At 45.7% G+C, this 21,797-nt stretch overlaps 1 protein-coding gene across 1 annotated transcript in view; it reads left to right on the top strand.

Moving 5' to 3' along the window:
* LOC306928214 (glutamate receptor 3-like) overlaps window positions 1–21,797 on the top strand; it is a gene marked incomplete at its 5' end in the record, with an annotated part of 131,760 nt that overhangs the window by 98,095 nt on the left and 11,868 nt on the right. The gene's annotated exons all lie outside the window — the stretch shown is intronic.

Here is a 21,797-nt window from a genome sequence, read left to right as displayed (position 1 = left end):
CTCCGAGACGATGGGCTATAGCCCATGGTCTCGGAGTGATTTTTGTCTTTTTTTCAAATCCTCAAAAATGATGAAAAATGGCATGCTATAGTATGCTGTCTGAGGCCATGGGCTGAACTTGAACCCACGACCTGTGGCTCACATAGACAGCAGCTTATCACAGAGTGCCACCATGCTCTCTGAGAATCTCCTCAGCTTTCCATCTCTTTCCAGTTCTCTTCTGGATGTTATTCTCCAAAACATGCTGCAGAGTGAAAGTAGGAGCAACTCAGCTGGATTTGAACTCACAACCTCTGGCTCACATGGACGTCATCTTAACAAGGGTGCCACTGAGCTCTCAGTTGTTTTTAGGTTGTAAGTTGTTCTTCTTGGTGTCACTTTTCAAATGGGGCCTTGGGATCATGTACAGAGCATTTGAATGGTGCTGTGCATCAAAGGTGTCTTTAGTGCTTTTAAGTGTTATCGTGGATGTTAATCAGATAATACAGAGGAGAAACCATGACAGGACACAGACAGCCTCCCCATTGGTGGATGTGATCCTGGCAGCCAGCCCAGGTGTGTTCTGGTCCTGTTGATTGAGCTGAGAAGGACCTATAAACCTTCGCCCAATGCATTCTCAATGGCAATAGCACAAACTTTGGCATGCTACTAGTCCTACATACTTACACCTAGAAACCCCATTCAAACCTATTTAGGTTCATCTTACGGTGGACATGTTTGCCTGAAAAGGAATCTTTGAAATGTTTCACAGTTTTAGCATGCCGTTTTTCATCATTTTTGAGGATTTGAAAAAAAGACGAAAATCACTCCGAGACGATGGGCTATAGCCCATGGTCTCGAACGGCATACTATAGCATGCCGTTTTCAATCATTTTTGAGGATTTGAAAAAAAGACGAAAATCACTCCGATACCATGGGCTATAGCCCATCGTCTCGGAGTCATTTTCGTCTTTTTTTCAAATCCTCGTTTTTCATCATTTATGACCATGGGCTATAGCCCATATCGAACGGCATACTATAGCATGCCGTTTTCAATCATTTTTGAGGATTTGAAAAAAAGACGAAAATCACTCCGATACCATGGGCTATAGCCCATCGTCTCTGAGTAATTTTCGTCTTTTTTTCAAATCCTCGTTTTTCATCATTTATGACCATGGGCTCTAGCCCATATCGGACGGCATACTATAGCATGCCGTTTTTCATAATTTTTGAGGATTTGAAAAAAAGACGAAAATCACTCCGAGACGATGGGCTATAGCCCATGGTCTCGAACGGCATACTATAGCATGCCGTTTTGCATCATTTTTGAGGATTTGAAAAAAAGACGAAAATGACTCCGAGACGATGGGCTATAGCCCATGGTCTCGGAGTGATTTTTGTCTTTTTTTCAAATCCTCAAAAATGATGAAAAATGGCATGCTATAGTATGCTGTCTGAGGCCATGGGCTGAACTTGAACCCACGACCTGTGGCTCACATAGACAGCAGCTTATCACAGAGTGCCACCATGCTCTCTGAGAATCTCCTCAGCTTTCCATCTCTTTCCAGTTCTCTTCTGGATGTTATTCTCCAAAACATGCTGCAGAGTGAAAGTAGGAGCAACTCAGCTGGATTTGAACTCACAACCTCTGGCTCACATGGACGTCATCTTAACAAGGGTGCCACTGAGCTCTCAGTTGTTTTTAGGTTGTAAGTTGTTCTTCTTGGTGTCACTTTTCAAATGGGGCCTTGGGATCATGTACAGAGCATTTGAATGGTGCTGTGCATCAAAGGTGTCTTTAGTGCTTTTAAGTGTTATCGTGGATGTTAATCAGATAATACAGAGGAGAAACCATGACAGGACACAGACAGCCTCCCCATTGGTGGATGTGATCCTGGCAGCCAGCCCAGGTGTGTTCTGGTCCTGTTGATTGAGCTGAGAAGGACCTCTAAACCTTCGCCCAATGCATTCTCAATGGCAATAGCACAATCTTTGGCATGCTACTAGTCCTACATACTTACACCTAGAAACCCCATTCACTAGGAAAGACCAAACATCAGACATGAGAACCTTTTAGATGGTTTATTGAATAGATGTGGCGCGTGGACGTTTATGTACTCGTCGCATGGGGGAGGAGCATGGGACGTGAGGCATAAACGGCCACGGCAGGACAGGTGAGGGTGAAGCCAGCATGGTCATCGAAGGTCAGCACCACACGCTTTCTTGCAAGAGTGCGGTGTGCGGCTTAGATGGCCAGGGGCGGGAGGGGATGCCATAGCGGGCCTGATCGTCCAAGGTCACGACCCCACGCAAGCGTGAAGTGCGCGGCTTGGGTGGTCGGGGCACGCATGACATGGGGCGCCGGCGTGACCATCCAGGGGCATCACTACTCGCGAACGTGTAGCATGCGGCTTGGATTGTCAGGTCGGGGGGGGGGGATGCCATTAAAGGTGCTCGGCAAGAACATCGAAGGTCATCACCGCACGCGAGCGTGCAGTGTGCGGCTTAGATGGCGCGGGGCACGAATGGCATCGGGTGCTTGATCATCGAAGGTCAGCACCACAGGCTTTCTTGCAAGAGTGCGGTGTGCGGCTTAGATGGTCAGAGCACAGGTGAGGGCGTGGGGCATGGATGACGTCGACGTGAGCACAGGACGTCGGCGACAGGGATCAGGGCGTGGGGCATGAATGACGTCGACGTGAGCACGGGACGTCGGCGACAGGGATCAGCATGAATGACGTCGACGTGAGCACAGGACGTCGGCGACAGGGATCAGGTTCGAGGGGGCGTGGACCCAGGTACTTTGGCTTAGGGGTCGAGGCGAGCGCCTGTGTGATTGTGTTGGAACCCCAAAAGTATCTTACCCTCGGGTTACGAGACCATGGAGAGCTGGGCATTGTGCAGGTCCGGGGCGTTGGTGCGGATGTAGCCGTGGTAGGCCTGGGACGACCACCGGCCGAGGATCTGGATCACGTGGTCGGGAACTCCCTTGCTCGAAGCCGTGGATGCTGCTCCGATTCTGAAAGAGTGGCCTGAGAAGTGTTCTGGGGAGATTCCCGCTTTGGTGAGGACCAGGCGGAGGTGGGAATGGAACCAGGTGCGGGTGGCGACTGAACCACTGTTGGTTATGAAGAGGGGATCCGATGGTGTAGCGCGCTGGGCACGTCGGGAGAGAGAGTGGTTAGCGAGGGGCTCGTAGGGGCTGAGGAAGGCATTGAGTTTGTAGAGGAAGATGGGGGTGGTTTTACCAAACTGGTCCGTTTTGCTGTGCTTGATGGTGAAGATGAGGGAGGAAGTGCTGTGGATGGTTAGGTCGGCCAGCCTGGGATGGAGAGCTGGGTCGAACCTGGAGTTGGAGGAGGTGAACTCCGAGCATCTCAAAAACCCAAAGAAGGCTAAAAGGAACATGGCCTCGAGCGTGGCGTCGGTGTGGGGGTCTGAGTAGCCTGTGCGGAGGATGTGGATGCAGCTGGTTAGGATTTCGGCTGTGAGGGGTTGGCGTTGGGGGGGGAGTTTTGGCTCGATCCTCTGGAAGCCTTTGAGTAGGAGGGTGGTCTGAGGATGTTGTATGGATGGATGGGGAGAGCCGGTTATGAGTTTTGTGAAGAAGTTGATGCCGCACAGGTAGACTCGGATGGTTGATGACCTGGCGGTTGTGGAATGGAGGTAACTGATGTAGGAAGAGAGGGTGATGAGGTCCGAGGATGGGAAGTGGACGTGGAAGAGGGTGTGGAAGGACTGGAAGTTCTTCCAGGCTGTCCAGTAGGAGGAGAGGGTGGATGGGGCAATGCCTTGCAGGATCATGTGCCGGGAGTGGGTGAGGAGGTGGTGAAACGGGTGGTTTAGGGGAAGGTCATCTCCGAAAAGGGTGGAACCGGGGTTGGTGTCGGGTCGGCTTCTGGGGCCAAGCTCCTGAATCTCTGAAAGGAAAAGCGGGAAAGAGCGTCAGCGATGGTGTTCTGGTGACCGGGGATGTGGGCTGCGCGAAGGATGAAGTTTTTTGTGACGGTTATCCAGGTGAGTCTGCGGAGGAGGGCCATGATGGGGAGTGAGGAAGATCTGCCTTTGTTGATGATGTGCACTGTAGTGAGGTTGTCGGAGTGGATCAGGATGGACCTGCTGGCCCAGGCTGCTGTTGTTGCGCTGTTGCTGAGCTGAGCATCGCGGGTGCCTGTTTGTTGGTGCAGTTGATGCGGGTGTGAGCTTTGCCACAGAAGGTGCAGATATGAAGCATGCGGCATGAGGACATGTCGCAGCCGCCTTCGTTGTAGTTATTACATACCATCTTGCTCCCTATGAACAGGAGCGGACGGCCGCGCCTGTCTCTGGCGTGGCTGGGGGAGGGAAGGGGTTTGGTGGAGGTGGTGACGCTTAAGAGGGAGGGGATGGTGGAGCTGGTTTGGAATGGAGCATGGGGGCGGGGTTCTGGGGCTATGAAGGTGCAGAGGGTGGTGGGGTGGGTGGGGCAGTTGCAAAGACTGCAAGCTTCGGAGGTTTTTCCTGCAAAAATCCGGCAGTATAGCTCCAGGTCGAGGGAGCCCCAGTACGTGCCTGTATTAAATTGCTGGAGTCTGGAGGCGGCCCTGGCAGAGAATTGTCGATGATACTCATAAAAAAGGCTGCCTCCGAAGCGGGCGCAAAGGTCCATGCACAGATAGAGGTGGTCATCGAGCTCTTGGCGGCGGGAAGGATAGGTGGTGCAGAGGATGTCGCGGAAAATGGAGAAGGCTAATACAAACTCGGTGGGTGTGAGGACGGAGGAAGTGGATGGGGAGAGGTCGCGGAGAGTGATGGAGACTCCTTCTACGGTGACGGATCGGTGTTGGGCGGTGCTGGCGGAGGGGCGGATGAGGGAGGAAAGGTCAGTGTCCATACCTTGGAGGATTTGGGATCGGAGGGATGAGGAGACCATGGGGGCGTTGAGGGCGATGGCTGATGGCGGGACGGGTGCTGGCGTGGCTGTAGCAAGGGAGAAGGAAGGAGGGGGGGGGGGGTTGGGGAACACTGGGTGGGGGGGGAGAAAAGACATGTTAAATTGAGGGGCACTGGGCGCTGCTGGGGGATATCCTAGTGTGGCTGGTGGACCTCCTAGGGCCGCTGGGGGACCTCCTAGGGAAGATGGAGCCTGGAATGGGAAAGATAGGTTGTACTGGAGGAGGGGGGAGGTGGGGTGGGGGGGGTGGAGGTGGGGTGCTGCGGCCTGCTGGAAATAGGAGGGAGGGACGGGTGGGGCAGGAGGGAGAAAACCAGGTGGAATTAGTTTGGTAGTGTGTGGTGGATGGAGGATACTGGCCGTTTGCATGGTAGATGGGGCTGAAGTGGCTGGAGCTCCTATGGTTGAGTGGTGGGAATGGAGATGGTGGGTGTCTGGGGAGAATGAGTGTCTCTTGAATGTCACTGTGGCAGCGGAACGCTGCGTGCCGTCACCGGAGCGGGACGGAGCCGCCGACTTTGTGGCGGCGCCGCCGCGCGACGTGGCAGCCCGACGCGAGGGGTTTCCGCGACGCGACGGCGCTGCCTGCTGCGCGACGACGCCACCACTCGGCCGAGCGGACGCCCGAGAAGCGTCTCCTGGGCTGGGTGGATGACGCGTGACGTCACGGCTGTGCGACAGACTCGCGTTGGCTGGCGAGGCTGCTGTTGTTGCGCTGTTGCTGAGCTGAGCAACGCGGGTGGATGTGAGGAGAGTAAACAAGGCTAGCTTGTTTGCTGAGCGGGTGAAGTTGATGCCCTTGGTGATGAGGGCTCTTTGAAGGCCGACTACGGTCCAATCCGACACGAGCGTTGGTGCTGGTAGGTTGGAGCCGCGCGGAGAGGCGACAGGAAGGCTGGTTGGAGAAGCCGCTGCTGCTTGAGCCTGCTGGCCGAGGCGGCGGGATGAGGTGCGGGATGGCTTGGGCTGCTGGACCGGTACCGGGTTCTGCTGGTGCCCGTCTCCTGACGGGGAGGAACGTGGACCCTCGTGGAACTCCCGGGGTGTCCGATCCATGGACGCGGCGGAACCGGGAGGTACGATCACAACTGACCTGAGCCTACCGCGGAGGTGCTCTGGGGTGTCGGGCACGAAGAGGAGGTCGGCGGCGACGACGGCTCGGTGAGTACCGGTGTCGGCGGCGGCGGGTTCGTTGGCGGGTATGCCGACGAATAGATCCTCGTTGTCCGAGGCGTGGATATTCAGCTGGGCTGCCATGCTGAGCGTTGGATGCAAGCTGAGGTGAGCTAGATAGAGAAAATATACACGTATATGTTCTCTTGGCGTTGGTGTGTGCTTTGTTTACTGGAAACTGGCACACTGGCATTTTTTTTAACTTGCGTTTAAATACCCCCGGTGGTAGGTGAGGGAGGAGTGGCCAGGTTGGTTGGAGGTGGGTGAGTGGTTGGCAAGGGTGGCAAGGGTGGAGTTGGCAGTGGCAGGTGGGTTGAGCTAGGTAGTCATCTGCTTGGCCAAACCTCCCGAACCTCAGTTGTTCCAACTCCATTTCAAACCTATTTAGTTTCATCTTACGGTGGACATGTTTGCCTGAAAAGGAATCTTTGAAATGTTTCATAGTTTTAGCATGCCGTTTTTCATCATTTTCGAGGATTTGAAAAAAAGACGAAAATCACTCCGAGACCATGGGCTATAGCCCATGGTCTCGAACGGCATACTATAGCATGCCGTTTTCCATCATTTTTGAGGATTTGAAAAAAAGACGAAAATCACTCCGATAAATGGGGCTATAGCCCATCGTCTCGGAGTCATTTTCGTCTTTTTTTCAAATCCTCGTTTTTCATCATTTATGACCATGGGCTATAGCCCATATCGGACGGCATACTATAGCATGCCGTTTTTCATCATTTTTGAGGATTTGAAAAAAAGACGAAAATCACTCCGAGACGATGGGCTATAGCCCATGGTCTCGAACGGCATACTATAGCATGCCGTTTTCCTACATTTTTGAGGATTTGAAAAAAAGACGAAAATCACTCCGAGACCATGGGCTATAGCCCATCGTCTCGGAGTAATTTTCGTCTTTTTTTCAAATCCTCGTTTTTCATCATTTATGACCATGGGCTATAGCCCATATCGGACGGCATACTATAGCATGCCGTCTTTCATCATTTTTGAGGATTTGAAAAAAAGACGAAAATGACTCCGAGACGATGGGCTATAGCCCATGGTCTCGGAGTGATTTTTGTCTTTTTTTCAAATCCTCAAAAATGATGAAAAATGGCATGCTATAGTATGCTGTCTGAGGCCATGGGCTGAACTTGAACCCACGACCTGTGGCTCACATAGACAGCAGCTTATCACAGAGTGCCACCATGCTCTCTGAGAATCTCCTCAGCTTTCCATCTCTTTCCAGTTCTCTTCTGGATGTTATTCTCCAAAACATGCTGCAGAGTGAAAGTAGGAGCAACTCAGCTGGATTTTAACTCACAACCTCTGGCTCACATGGACATCATCTTAACAACGGTGCCACTGAGCTCTCAGTTGTTTTTAGGTTGTAAGTTGTTCTTCTTGGTGTCACTTTTCAAATGGGGCCTTGGGATCATGTACAGAGCATTTGAATGGTGCTGTGCATCAAAGGTGTCTTTAGTGCTTTTAAGTGTTATCGTGGATGTTAATCAGATAATACAGAGGAGAAACCATGACAGGACACAGACAGCCTCCCCATTGGTGGATGTGATCCTGGCAGCCAGCCCAGGTGTGTTCTGGTCCTGTTGATTGAGCTGAGAAGGACCTCTAAACCTTCGCCCAATGCATTCTCAATGGCAATAGCACAATCTTTGGCATGCTACTAGTCCTACATACTTACACCTAGAAACCCCATTCAAACCTATTTAGTTTCATCTTACGGTGGACATGTTTGCCTGAAAAGGAATCTTTGAAATGTTTCATAGTTTTAGCATGCCGTTTTTCATCATTTTCGAGGATTTGAAAAAAAGACGAAAATCACTCCGAGACGATGGGCTATAGCCCATGGTCTCGAACGGCATACTATAGCATGCCGTTTTCAATCATTTTTGAGGATTTGAAAAAAAGACGAAAATCACTCCGATACCATGGGCTATAGCCCATCGTCTCGGAGTCATTTTCGTCTTTTTTTCAGATCCTCGTTTTTCATCATTTATGACCATGGGCTATAGCCCATATCGAACGGCATACTATAGCATGCCGTTTTCCATCATTTTTGAGGATTTGAAAAAAGACGAAAATCACTCCGAGACCATGGGCTATAGCCCATCGTCTCGGAGTAATTTTCGTCTTTTTTTCAAATCCTCGTTTTTCATCATTTATGACCATGGGCTATAGCCCATGGTCTCGAACGGCATACTATAGCATGCCGTTTTCCATCATTTTTGAGGATTTGAAAAAAAGACGAAAATCACTCCGATACCATGGGCTATAGCCCATCGTCTCGGAGTCATTTTTTGTCTTTTTTTCAAATCCTCGTTTTTCATCATTTATGACCATGGGCTATAGCCCATATCGGACGGCATACTATAGCATGCCGTTTTTCATCATTTTTGAGGATTTGAAAAAAAGACGAAAATCACTCCGAGACGATGGGCTATAGCCCATGGTCTCGGAGTGATTTTTGTCTTTTTTTCAAATCCTCAAAAATGATGAAAAATGGCATGCTATAGTATGCTGTCTGAGGCCATGGGCTGAACTTGAACCCACGACCTGTGGCTCACATAGACAGCAGCTTATCACAGAGTGCCACCATGCTCTCTGAGAATCTCCTCAGCTTTCCATCTCTTTCCAGTTCTCTTCTGGATGTTATTCTCCAAAACATGCTGCAGAGTGAAAGTAGGAGCAACTCAGCTGGATTTGAACTCACAACCTCTGGCTCACATGGACGTCATCTTAACAAGGGTGCCACTGAGCTCTCAGTTGTTTTTAGGTTGTAAGTTGTTCTTCTTGGTGTCACTTTTCAAATGGGGCCTTGGGATCATGTACAGAGCATTTGAATGGTGCTGTGCATCAAAGGTGTCTTTAGTGCTTTTAAGTGTTATCGTGGATGTTAATCAGATAATACAGAGGAGAAACCATGACAGGACACAGACAGCCTCCCCATTGGTGGATGTGATCCTGGCAGCCAGCCCAGGTGTGTTCTGGTCCTGTTGATTGAGCTGAGAAGGACCTACAAACCTTCGCCCAATGCATTCTCAATGGCAATAGCACAAACTTTGGCATGCTACTTGTCCTACATACTTACACCTAGAAACCCCATTCAAACCTATTTAGGTTCATCTTACGGTGGACATGTTTGCCTGAAAAGGAATCTTTGAAATGTTTCACAGTTTTAGCATGCCGTTTTTCATCATTTTTGAGGATTTGAAAAAAAGACGAAAATCACTCCGAGACGATGGGCTATAGCCCATGGTCTCGAACGGCATACTATAGCATGCCGTTTTCAATCATTTTTGAGGATTTGAAAAAAAGACGAAAATCACTCCGATACCATGGGCTATAGCCCATCGTCTCGGAGTCATTTTCGTCTTTTTTACAAATCCTCGTTTTTCATCATTTATGACCATGGGCTATAGCCCATATCGAACGGCATACTATAGCATGCCGTCTTTCATCATTTTTGAGGATTTGAAAAAAAGACGAAAATGACTCCGAGACGATGGGCTATAGCCCATGGTCTCGGAGTGATTTTTGTCTTTTTTTCAAATCCTCTAAAATGATGAAAAATGGCATGCTATAGTATGCTGTCTGAGGCCATGGGCTGAACTTGAACCCACGACCTGTGGCTCACATAGACAGCAGCTTATCACAGAGTGCCACCATGCTCTCTGAGAATCTCCTCAGCTTTCCATCTCTTTCCAATTCTCTTCTGGATGTTATTCTCCAAAACATGCTGCAGAGTGAAAGTAGGAGCAACTCAGCTGGATTTTAACTCACAACCTCTGGCTCACATGGACATCATCTTAACAACGGTGCCACTGAGCTCTCAGTTGTTTTTAGGTTGTAAGTTGTTCTTCTTGGTGTCACTTTTCAAATGGGGCCTTGGGATCATGTACAGAGCATTTGAATGGTGCTGTGCATCAAAGGTGTCTTTAGTGCTTTTAAGTGTTATCGTGGATGTTAATCAGATAATACAGAGGAGAAACCATGACAGGACACAGACAGCCTCCCCATTGGTGGATGTGATCCTGGCAGCCAGCCCAGGTGTGTTCTGGTCCTGTTGATTGAGCTGAGAAGGACCTCTAAACCTTCGCCCAATGCATTCTCAATGGCAATAGCACAATCTTTGGCATGCTACTAGTCCTACATACTTACACCTAGAAACCCCATTCAAACCTATTTAGTTTCATCTTACGGTGGACATGTTTGCCTGAAAAGGAATCTTTGAAATGTTTCATAGTTTTAGCATGCCGTTTTTCATCATTTTCGAGGATTTGAAAAAAAGACGAAAATCACTCCGAGACGATGGGCTATAGCCCATGGTCTCGAACGGCATACTATAGCATGCCGTTTTCAATCATTTTTGAGGATTTGAAAAAAAGACGAAAATCACTCTGATACCATGGGCTATAGCCCATCGTCTCGGAGTCATTTTCGTCTTTTTTTCAGATCCTCGTTTTTCATCATTTATGACCATGGGCTATAGCCCATATCGAACGGCATACTATAGCATGCCGTTTTCCATCATTTTTGAGGATTTGAAAAAAGACGAAAATCACTCCGAGACCATGGGCTATAGCCCATCGTCTCGGAGTAATTTTCGTCTTTTTTTCAAATCCTCGTTTTTCATCATTTATGACCATGGGCTATAGCCCATGGTCTCGAACGGCATACTATAGCATGCCGTTTTCCATCATTTTTGAGGATTTGAAAAAAAGACGAAAATCACTCCGATACCATGGGCTATAGCCCATCGTCTCGGAGTCATTTTTTGTCTTTTTTTCAAATCCTCGTTTTTCATCATTTATGACCATGGGCTATAGCCCATATCGGACGGCATACTATAGCATGCCGTTTTTCATCATTTTTGAGGATTTGAAAAAAAGACGAAAATCACTCCGAGACGATGGGCTATAGCCCATGGTCTCGAACGGCATACTATAGCATGCCGTTTTCCATCATTTTTGAGGATTTGAAAAAAAGACGAAAATCACTCCGAGACCATGGGCTATAGCCCATCGTCTCGGAGTAATTTTCGTCTTTTTTTCAAATCCTCGTTTTTCATCATTTATGACCATGGGCTATAGCCCATATCGGACGGCATACTATAGCATGCCGTCTTTCATCATTTTTGAGGATTTGAAAAAAAGACGAAAATGACTCCGAGACGATGGGCTATAGCCCATGGTCTCGGAGTGATTTTTGTCTTTTTTTCAAATCCTCAAAAATGATGAAAAATGGCATGCTATAGTATGCTGTCTGAGGCCATGGGCTGAACTTGAACCCACGACCTGTGGCTCACATAGACAGCAGCTTATCACAGAGTGCCACCACGCTCTCTGAGAATCTCCTCAGCTTTCCATCTCTTTCCAGTTCTCTTCTGGATGTTATTCTCCAAAACATGCTGCAGAGTGAAAGTAGGAGCAACTCAGCTGGATTTTAACTCACAACCTCTGGCTCACATGGACATCATCTTAACAACGGTGCCACTGAGCTCTCAGTTGTTTTTAGGTTGTAAGTTGTTCTTCTTGGTGTCACTTTTCAAATGGGGCCTTGGGATCATGTACAGAGCATTTGAATGGTGCTGTGCATCAAAGGTGTCTTTAGTGCTTTTAAGTGTTATCGTGGATGTTAATCAGATAATACAGAGGAGAAACCATGACAGGACACAGACAGCCTCCCCATTGGTGGATGTGATCCTGGCAGCCAGCCCAGGTGTGTTCTGGTCCTGTTGATTGAGCTGAGAAGGACCTATAAACCTTCGCCCAATGCATTCTCAATGGCAATTGCACAAACTTTGGCATGCTACTAGTCCTACATACTTACACCTAGAAACCCCATTCAAACCTATTTAGGTTCATCTTACGGTGGACATGTTTGCCTGAAAAGGAATCTTTGAAATGTTTCATAGTTTTAGCATGCCGTTTTTCATCATTTTTGAGGATTTAAAAAAAAGACGAAAATCACTCCGAGACGATGGGCTATAGCCCATGGTCTCGAACGGCATACTATAGCATGCCGTTTTCCATCATTTTTGAGGATTTGAAAAAAAGACGAAAATCACTCCGATACCATGTGCTATAGCCCATCGTCTCGGAGTCATTTTCGTCTTTTTTTCAAATCCTCGTTTTTCATCATTTATGACCATGGGCTATAGCCCATATCGAACGGCATACTATAGCATGCCGTTTTCCATCATTTTTGAGGATTTGAAAAAAAGGCGAAAATCACTCCGAGACCATGGGCTATAGCCCATCGTCTCTGAGTAATTTTCGTATTCTTTTTCAAATCCTCGTTTTTCATCATTTATGACCATGGGCTATAGCCCATATCGGACGGCATACTATAGCATGCCGTTTTTCATCATTTTTGAGGATTTGAAAAAAAGACGAAAATCACTCCGAGACGATGGGCTATAGCCCATGGTCTCGAACGGCATACTATAGCATGCCGTTTTCCATCATTTTTGAGGATTTGAAAAAAAGACGAAAATCACTCAGAGACCATGGGCTATAGCCCATCGTCTCGGAGTAATTTTCGTCTTTTTTTCAAATCCTCGTTTTTCATCATTTATGACCATGGGCTATAGCCCATATCGGACGGCATACTATAGCATGCCGTTTTTCATCATTTTTGAGGATTTGAAAAAAAGACAAAAATCACTCCGAGACGATGGGCTATAGCCCATGGTCTCGAACGGCATACTATAGCATGCCGTTTTCCATCATTTTTGAGGATTTGAAAAAAAGACGAAAATCACTCCGATACCATGTGCTATAGCCCATCGTCTCAGAGTAATTTTCGTCTTTTTTTCAAATCCTCGTTTTTCATCATTTATGACCATGGGCTATAGCCCATATCGGACGGCATACTATAGCATGCCGTTTTTCATCATTTTTGAGGATTTGAAAAAAATACGAAAATCACTCCGAGACGATGGGCTATAGCCCTAGCCTGGTTAATAAACCAGACCGAATCAGCCGTTGGCAAAAAAAAGTTGCCTACCAGCGGATTACGGTCTGGCGAGGCTCAGTAGCACGCCTCTTTCCTACAACCGAGAACAGGTCGGACCAATCGGGACACGGTATGCAATATGGGCGGGCTTTGGTACAGTGACGTTCAATGCTTGAGACCTTTGACTGACAGTAGCTCTGACCAATTGCGTCAAAGAGAAAATGTGCCCCGGGAAATGAAATCCAAGTGGAGCCAGCCCAGACTGATATACCGCGACAGTGTTGTGTGATATTAGTCTGGCTTATTAGCCAGGCTACTATAGCCCATGGTCTCGAACGGCATACTATAGCATGCCGTTTTGCATCATTTTTTAGGATTTGAAAAAAAGACGAAAATCACTCCGAGACGATGGGCTATAGCCCATGGTCTCAAACGGCATACTATAGCATGCCGTTTTCCATCATTTTTTAGGATTTGAAAAAAAGACGAAAATCACTCCGAGACGATGGGCTATAGCCCATGGTCTCGGAGTGATTTTAGTCTTTTTTTCTAATCCTCAAAAATGATGGAAAACGGCATGCTATAGTATGACTAAAATCACTCCGAGACCATGGGCTATAGCCCATCGTCTCGGAGTGATTTTCGTCTTTTTTTCAAATCCTCAAAAATGATGAAAAACGGCATGCTATAGTATGCCGTCCGATATGGGCTATAGCCCATGGTCATAAATGATGAAAAACGAGGATTTGAAAAAAAGACGAAAATTACTCCGAGACGATGGGCTATAGCCCATGGTATCGGAGTGATTTTCGTCTTTTTTTCAAATCCTCAAAAATGATGAAAAACGGCATGCTATAGTATGCCGTCCGATATGGGCTATAGCCCATGGTCATAAATGATGAAAAACGAGGATTTGAAAAAAAGACGAAAATTACTCCGAGACGATGGGCTATAGCCCATGGTCTCGGAGTGATTTTCGTCTTTTTTTCAAATCCTCAAAAATGATGGAAAACGGCATGCTATAGTATGCCGTTTGAGACCATGGGCTATAGCCCATCGTCTCGGAGTAATTTTCGTCTTTTTTTCAAATCCTCGTTTTTCATCATTTATGACCATGGGCTATAGCCCATATCGGACGGCATACTATAGCATGCCGTTTTGCATCATTTTTGAGGATTTGAAAAAAAGACGAAAATGACTCCGAGACGATGGGCTATAGCCCATGGTCTCGGAGTGATTTTTGTCTTTTTTTCAAATCCTCAAAAATTATGAAAAATGGCATGCTATAGTATGCTGTCTGAGGCCATGGGCTGAACTTGAACCCACGACCTGTGGCTCACATAGACAGCAGCTTATCACAGAGTGCCACCACGCTCTCTGAGAATCTCCTCAGCTTTCCATCTCTTTCCAGTTCTCTTCTGGATGTTATTCTCCAAAACATGCTGCAGAGTGAAAGTAGGAGCAACTCAGCTGGATTTTAACTCACAACCTCTGGCTCACATGGACATCATCTTAACAACGGTGCCACTGAGCTCTCAGTTGTTTTTAGGTTGTAAGTTGTTCTTCTTGGTGTCACTTTTCAAATGGGGCCTTGGGATCATGTACAGAGCATTTGAATGGTGCTGTGCATCAAAGGTGTCTTTAGTGCTTTTAAGTGTTATCGTGGATGTTAATCAGATAATACAGAGGAGAAACCATGACAGGACACAGACAGCCTCCCCATTGGTGGATGTGATCCTGGCAGCCAGCCCAGGTGTGTTCTGGTCCTGTTGATTGAGCTGAGAAGGACCTATAAACCTTCGCCCAATGCATTCTCAATGGCAATTGCACAAACTTTGGCATGCTACTAGTCCTACATACTTACACCTAGAAACCCCATTCAAACCTATTTAGGTTCATCTTACGGTGGACATGTTTGCCTGAAAAGGAATCTTTGAAATGTTTCATAGTTTTAGCATGCCGTTTTTCATCATTTTTGAGGATTTGAAAAAAAGACGAAAATCACTCCGAGACGATGGGCTATAGCCCATGGTCTCGAACGGCATACTATAGCATGCCGTTTCCCATCATTTTTGAGGATTTGAAAAAAAGACGAAAATCACTCCGATACCATGTGCTATAGCCCATCGTCTCGGAGTAATTTTCGTCTTTTTTTCAAATCCTCGTTTTTCATCATTTATGACCATGGGCTATAGCCCATATCGGACGGCATACTATAGCATGCCGTTTTTCATCATTTTTGAGGATTTGAAAAAAAGACGAAAATCACTCCGAGACGATGGGCTATAGCCCATGGTCTCGAACGGCATACTATAGCATGCCGTTTTGCATCATTTTTTAGGATTTGAAAAAAAGACGAAAATCACTCCGAGACGATGGGCTATAGCCCATGGTCTCAAACGGCATACTATAGCATGCCGTTTTCCATCATTTTTGAGGATTTGAAAAAAAGACGAAAATCACTCCGAGACGATGGGCTATAGCCCATGGTCTCGGAGTGATTTTAGTCTTTTTTTCTAATCCTCAAAAATGATGGAAAACGGCATGCTATAGTATGACTAAAATCACTCCGAGACCATGGGCTATAGCCCATCGTCTCGGAGTGATTTTCGTCTTTTTTTCAAATCCTCAAAAATGATGAAAAACGGCATGCTATAGTATGCCGTCCGATATGGGCTATAGCCCATGGTCATAAATGATGAAAAACGAGGATTTGAAAAAAAGACGAAAATTACTCCGAGACGATGGGCTATAGCCCATGGTATCGGAGTGATTTTCGTCTTTTTTTCAAATCCTCAAAAATGATGAAAAACGGCATGCTATAGTATGCCGTCCGATATGGGCTATAGCCCATGGTCATAAATGATGAAAAACGAGGATTTGAAAAAAAGACGGAAATTACTCCGAGACGATGGGCTATAGCCCATGGTCTCGGAGTGATTTTCGTCTTTTTTTCAAATCCTCAAAAATGATGGAAAACGGCATGCTATAGTATGCCGTTTGAGACCATGCCGTTTTGCATCATTTTTGAGGATTTGAAAAAAAGACGAAAATGACTCCGAGACGATGGGCTATAAGCCCATGGTCTCGAACGGCATACTATAGCATGCCGGTTTGCATCATTTTTGAGGATTTGAAAAAAAGACGAAAATGACTCCGAGACCATGGGCTATAGCCCATGGTCTCGGAGTGATTTTTGTCTTTTTTTCAAATCCTCAAAAATGATGAAAAATGGCATGCTATAGTATGCCGTCTGAGGCCATGGGCTGAACTTGAACCCACGACCTGTGGCTCACATAGACAGCAGCTTATCACAGAGTGCCACCATGCTCTCTGAGAATCTCCTCAGCTTTCCATCTCTTTCCAGTTCTCTTCTGGATGTTATTCTCCAAAACATGCTGCAGAGTGAAAGTAGGAGGAACTCAGCTGGATTTGAACTCACAACCTCTGGCTCACATGGACGTCATCTTAACAAGGGTGCCACTGAGCTCTCAGTTGTTTTTAGGTTGTAAGTTGTTCTTCTTGGTGTCACTTTTCAAATGGGGCATTGGGATCATGTACAGAGCATTTGAATGGTGCTGTGCATCAAAGGTGTCTTTAGTGCTTTTAAGTGTTATCGTGGATGTTAATCAGATAATACAGAGGAGAAACCATGACAGGACACAGACAGCCTCCCCATTGGTGGATGTGATCCTGGCAGCCAGCCCTAGCCTGGCTAATAAGCCAGACTAATATCACACAACACTGTCGCGGTATATCAGTCTGGGCTGGCTCCACTTGGATTTCATTTCCCGGGGAACATTTTCTCTTCGACGCAATTGGTCAGAGCTACTGTCAGTCAAAGGTCTCAAGCATTGAACGTCACTGTACCAAAGCCCGCCTATATTGCATACCGTGTCCCGATTGGTCCGACCTGTTCTCTGCTGTAGGAAAGAGGCGTGCTACTGAGCCTCGCCAGACCGTAATCCGCTGGTAGGCAACTTTTTTTTGCCAACGGCTGATTCGGTCTGGTTTATTAACCAGGCTAAGCCAGCCCAGGTGTGTTCTGGTCCTGTTGATTGAGCTGAGAAGGACCTATAAACCTTCGCCCAATGCATTCTCAATGGCAATAGCACAAACTTTGGCATGCTACTAGTCCTACATACTTACACCTAGAAACCCCATTCAAACCTATTTAGGTTCATCTTACGGTGGACATGTTTGCCTGAAAAGGAATCTTTGAAATGTTTCATAGTTTTAGCATGCCGTTTTTCATCATTTTTGAGGATTTGAAAAAAAGACGAAAATCACTCAGAGACCATGGGCTATAGCCCATCGTCTCGGAGTAATTTTCGTCTTTTTTTCAAATCCTCGTTTTTCATCATTTATGAACGGCATACTATAGCATGCCGTTTTCCATCATTTTTGAGGATTTGAAAAAAAGACGAAAATCACTCAGAGACCATGGGCTATAGCCCATCGTCTCGGAGTAATTTTCGTCTTTTTTTCAAATCCTCGTTTTTCATCATTTATGACCATGGGCTATAGCCCATATCGGACGGCATACTATAGCATGCCGTTTTTCATCATTTTTGAGGATTTGAAAAAAAGACAAAAATCACTCCGAGACGATGGGCTATAGCCCATGGTCTCGAACGGCATACTATAGCATGCCGTTTTCCATCATTTTTGAGGATTTGAAAAAAGACGAAAATCACTCCGATACCATGTGCTATAGCCCATCGTCTCGGAGTAATTTTCGTCTTTTTTTCAAATCCTCGTTTTTCATCATTTATGACCATGGGCTATAGCCCATATCGGACGGCATACTATAGCATGCCGTTTTTCATCATTTTTGAGGATTTGAAAAAAAGACGAAAATCACTCCGAGACGATGGGCTATAGCCCATGGTCTCGAACGGCATACTATAGCATGCCGTTTTGCCACATTTTTTAGGATTTGAAAAAAAGACGAAAATCACTCCGAGACGATGGGCTATAGCCCATGGTCTCAAACGGCATACTATAGCATGTCGTTTTCCATCATTTTTGAGGATTTGAAAAAAAGACGAAAATCACTCCGAGACGATGGGCTATAGCCCATGGTCTCGGAGTGATTTTAGTCTTTTTTTCTAATCCTCAAAAATGATGGAAAACGGCATGCTATAGTATGACTAAAATCACTCCGAGACCATGGGCTATAGCCCATCGTCTCGGAGTGATTTTCGTCTTTTTTTCAAATCCTCAAAAATGATGAAAAACGGCATGCTATAGTATGCCGTCCGATATGGGCTATAGCCCATGGTCATAAATGATGAAAAACGAGGATTTGAAAAAAAGACGAAAATTACTCCGAGACGATGGGCTATAGCCCATGGTATCGGAGTGATTTTCGTCTTTTTTTCAAATCCTCAAAAATGATGAAAAACGGCATGCTATAGTATGCCGTCCGATATGGGCTATAGCCCATGGTCATAAATGATGAAAAACGAGGATTTGAAAAAAAGACGAAAATTACTCCGAGACGATGGGCTATAGCCCATGGTCTCGGAGTGATTTTCGTCTTTTTTTCAAATCCTCAAAAATGATGGAAAACGGCATGCTATAGTATGCCGTTTGAGACCATGGGCTATAGCCCATCGTCTCGGAGTAATTTTCGTCTTTTTTTCAAATCCTCGTTTTTCATCATTTATGACCATGGGCTATAGCCCATATCGGACGGCATACTATAGCATGCCGTTTTTCATCATTTTTGAGGATTTGAAAAAAAGACGAAAATCACTCCGAGACGATGGGCTATAGCCCATGGTCTCGGAGTGATTTTAGTCATACTATAGCATGCCGTTTTCCATCATTTTTGAGGATTAGAAAAAAAGACTAAAATCACTCCGAGACCATGGGCTATAGCCCATCGTCTCGGAGTGATTTTCGTCTTTTTTTCAAATCCTCAAAAATGATGGAAAACGACATGCTATAGTATGCCGTCCGATATGGGCTATAGCCCATGGTCATAAATGATGAAAAACGAGGATTTGAAAAAAAGACGAAAATTACTCCGAGACGATGGGCTATAGCCCATGGTATCGGAGTGATTTTCGTCTTTTTTTCAAATCCTCAAAAATGATGAAAAACGGCATGCTATAGTATGCCGTCCGATATTGGCTATAGCCCATGGTCATAAATGATGAAAAACGAGGATTTGAAAAAAAGACGAAAATTACTCCGAGACGATGGGCTATAGCCCATGGTCTCGGAGTGATTTTCGTCTTTTTTTCAAATCCTCAAAAATGATGGAAAACGGCATGCTATAGTATGCCGTTTGAGACCATGGGCTATAGCCCATCGTCTCGGAGTGATTTTCGTCTTTTTTTCAAATCCTCAAAAATGATGAAAAATGGCATGCTATAGTATGCCGTCTGAGGCCATGGGCTGAACTTGAACCCACGACCTGTGGCTCACATAGACAGCAGCTTATCACAGAGTGCCACCATGCTCTCTGAGAATCTCCTCAGCTTTCCATCTCTTTCCAGTTCTCTTCTGGATGTTATTCTCCAAAACATGCTGCAGAGTGAAAGTAGGAGGAACTCAGCTGGATTTGAACTCACAACCTCTGGCTCACATGGACGTTATCTTAACAAGGGTGCCACTGAGCTCTCAGTTGTTTTTAGGTTGTAAGTTGTTCTTCTTGGTGTCACTTTTCAAATGGGGCATTGGGATCATGTACAGAGCATTTGAATGTTGCTGTGCATCAAAGGTGTCTTTAGTGCTTTTAAGTGTTATCGACGTGGATGTTAATCAGATAATACAGAGGAGAAACCATGACAGGACACAGACAGCCTCCCCATTGGTGGATGTGATCCTGGCAGCCAGCCCAGGTGTGTTCTGGTCCTGTTGATTGAGCTGAGAAGGACCTATAAACCTTCGCCCAATGCATTCTCAATGGCAATAGCACAAACTTTGGCATGCTACTAGTCCTACATACTTACACCTAGAAACCCCATTCAAACCTATTTAGGTTCATCTTACGGTGGACATGTTTGCCTGAAAAGGAATCTTTGAAATGTTTCATAGTTTTAGCATGCCGTTTTTCATCATTTTTGAGGATTTGAAAAAATACGAAAATCACTCCGAGACGATGGGCTATAGCCCATGGTCTCGAACGGCATACTATAGCATGCCGTTTTCCATCATTTTTGAAGATTAAAAAAAAAAAGACGAAAATCACTCCGATACCATGGGCTATAGCCCATCGTCTCGGAGTAATTTTCGTCTTTTTTTCAAATCCTCGTTTTTCATCATTTATGACCATGGGCTATAGCCCATATCGAACGGCATACTATATAGCATGCCGTTTTCCATCATTTTTGAGGATTTGAAAAAAAGACGAAAATCACTCCGAGACGATGGGCTATAGCCCATGGTCTCGAACGGCATACTATAGCATGCGGTTTTGCATCATTTTTGAGGATTTGAAAAAAAGACGAAAATGACTCCGAGACGATGGGCTATAGCCCATGGTCTCGGAGTGATTTTTGTCTTTTTTTCAGATGGATGGATTTAGATGGAAGCAACAGCTGTACCTATTTCAAATAGTCTCACACAGGGCCTTGCAAGCTGTTCCTACCTTCTACTTGACTTCATCAGTTGTGTAAGTGATGCCAGGGTCAAACTTTGTAACCCATGGATAGAGAGATAATCTTTTCCTCTTATCTACCCCACTATTGAGACTAGGCTCCAAGGATGCCAGTGTTGTTTGGTTCAAACCACTTTGTCCAGTTGGTTGTAGCTAGCAGGGCCTTTTGAGACTTAGATGAAAAATCCAGAAATAGAACTTTTAACTCAGTTAATAAAACATTGGGGCTTATTACTCCTGGGCCAGATGGCATGACATGCGTTTCAACATAACAGACATGGTCTACTACTCTACTTCACGTGTTCTCTGCTTCTACAGTTTACCACTTAGGGAGACGCATGTATTTTAGGGATGGGAATTATCAATTAATTTGATAACTATTAACATTTCTAATGTATTTTAATGTCAACCAGTCATTTAGCATTGCTTACATGAGCACTCTCTTCCACTGGAATTGTTCATTAATCATTACAGTATGTCAAGAATGATTCAGTTATTGGCCTGTATCCATAATCCATTCCATTGCTGGCTTCAGATGAATTCTTTATGATGCAATATACAGTACAGTACTGTGAGCCAGCTGACACAGTTTGCCAATTCACTCTGATGTTGGCCCTCGCTTGCGTCAACCAGATGCAGTGTAAGAACTTTTATCATCATTAATTATGATGAGCATTGATCATTATCCATTAAAGAATCTGAAAGACTTATTACAAAGGAATCTGCAAACTGCAAACTACTCATAGTAAGTGAAGCCAAAATGTCCCATAAATACTTTTCACATGATATCTACAGAAGCATGATTTATGTAATAAATCCCTTTGGCAATGAAGTTTATGTTCCAAATTATGAGGGATCCTGACTCTTGACTTTAACCATTCAATCACCCATCCTATTCCTTCTCAGAAAAGAACTTTGTAAGTGCTCAAATTGATTGTATGATCCAAGAGATCATACAAAGCTACTCCTCGAAAGACATTTAGGGGTTTGGTAAAGTTTTCACAGAGGCACTTTAGCCCTCTCCTGGTAACGTTTTCACAGAGGCACTTGAGCCTTCTCCTGGCTTGGCAGAAGGTCACATTAACCTAGTTTAATGCAGTTTCCATATTTGTCCTTCTATTGTAGACAGCT

Source organism: Electrona antarctica (genome assembly GCF_951216825.1).
Source record: "Electrona antarctica genome assembly, chromosome: 8".
In the NCBI taxonomy this organism is placed as follows: domain Eukaryota; kingdom Metazoa; phylum Chordata; class Actinopteri; order Myctophiformes; family Myctophidae; genus Electrona; species Electrona antarctica.
Note: the sequence above shows the minus strand (reverse complement) of the source record. Positions and strands in the feature narration are given on the sequence as shown.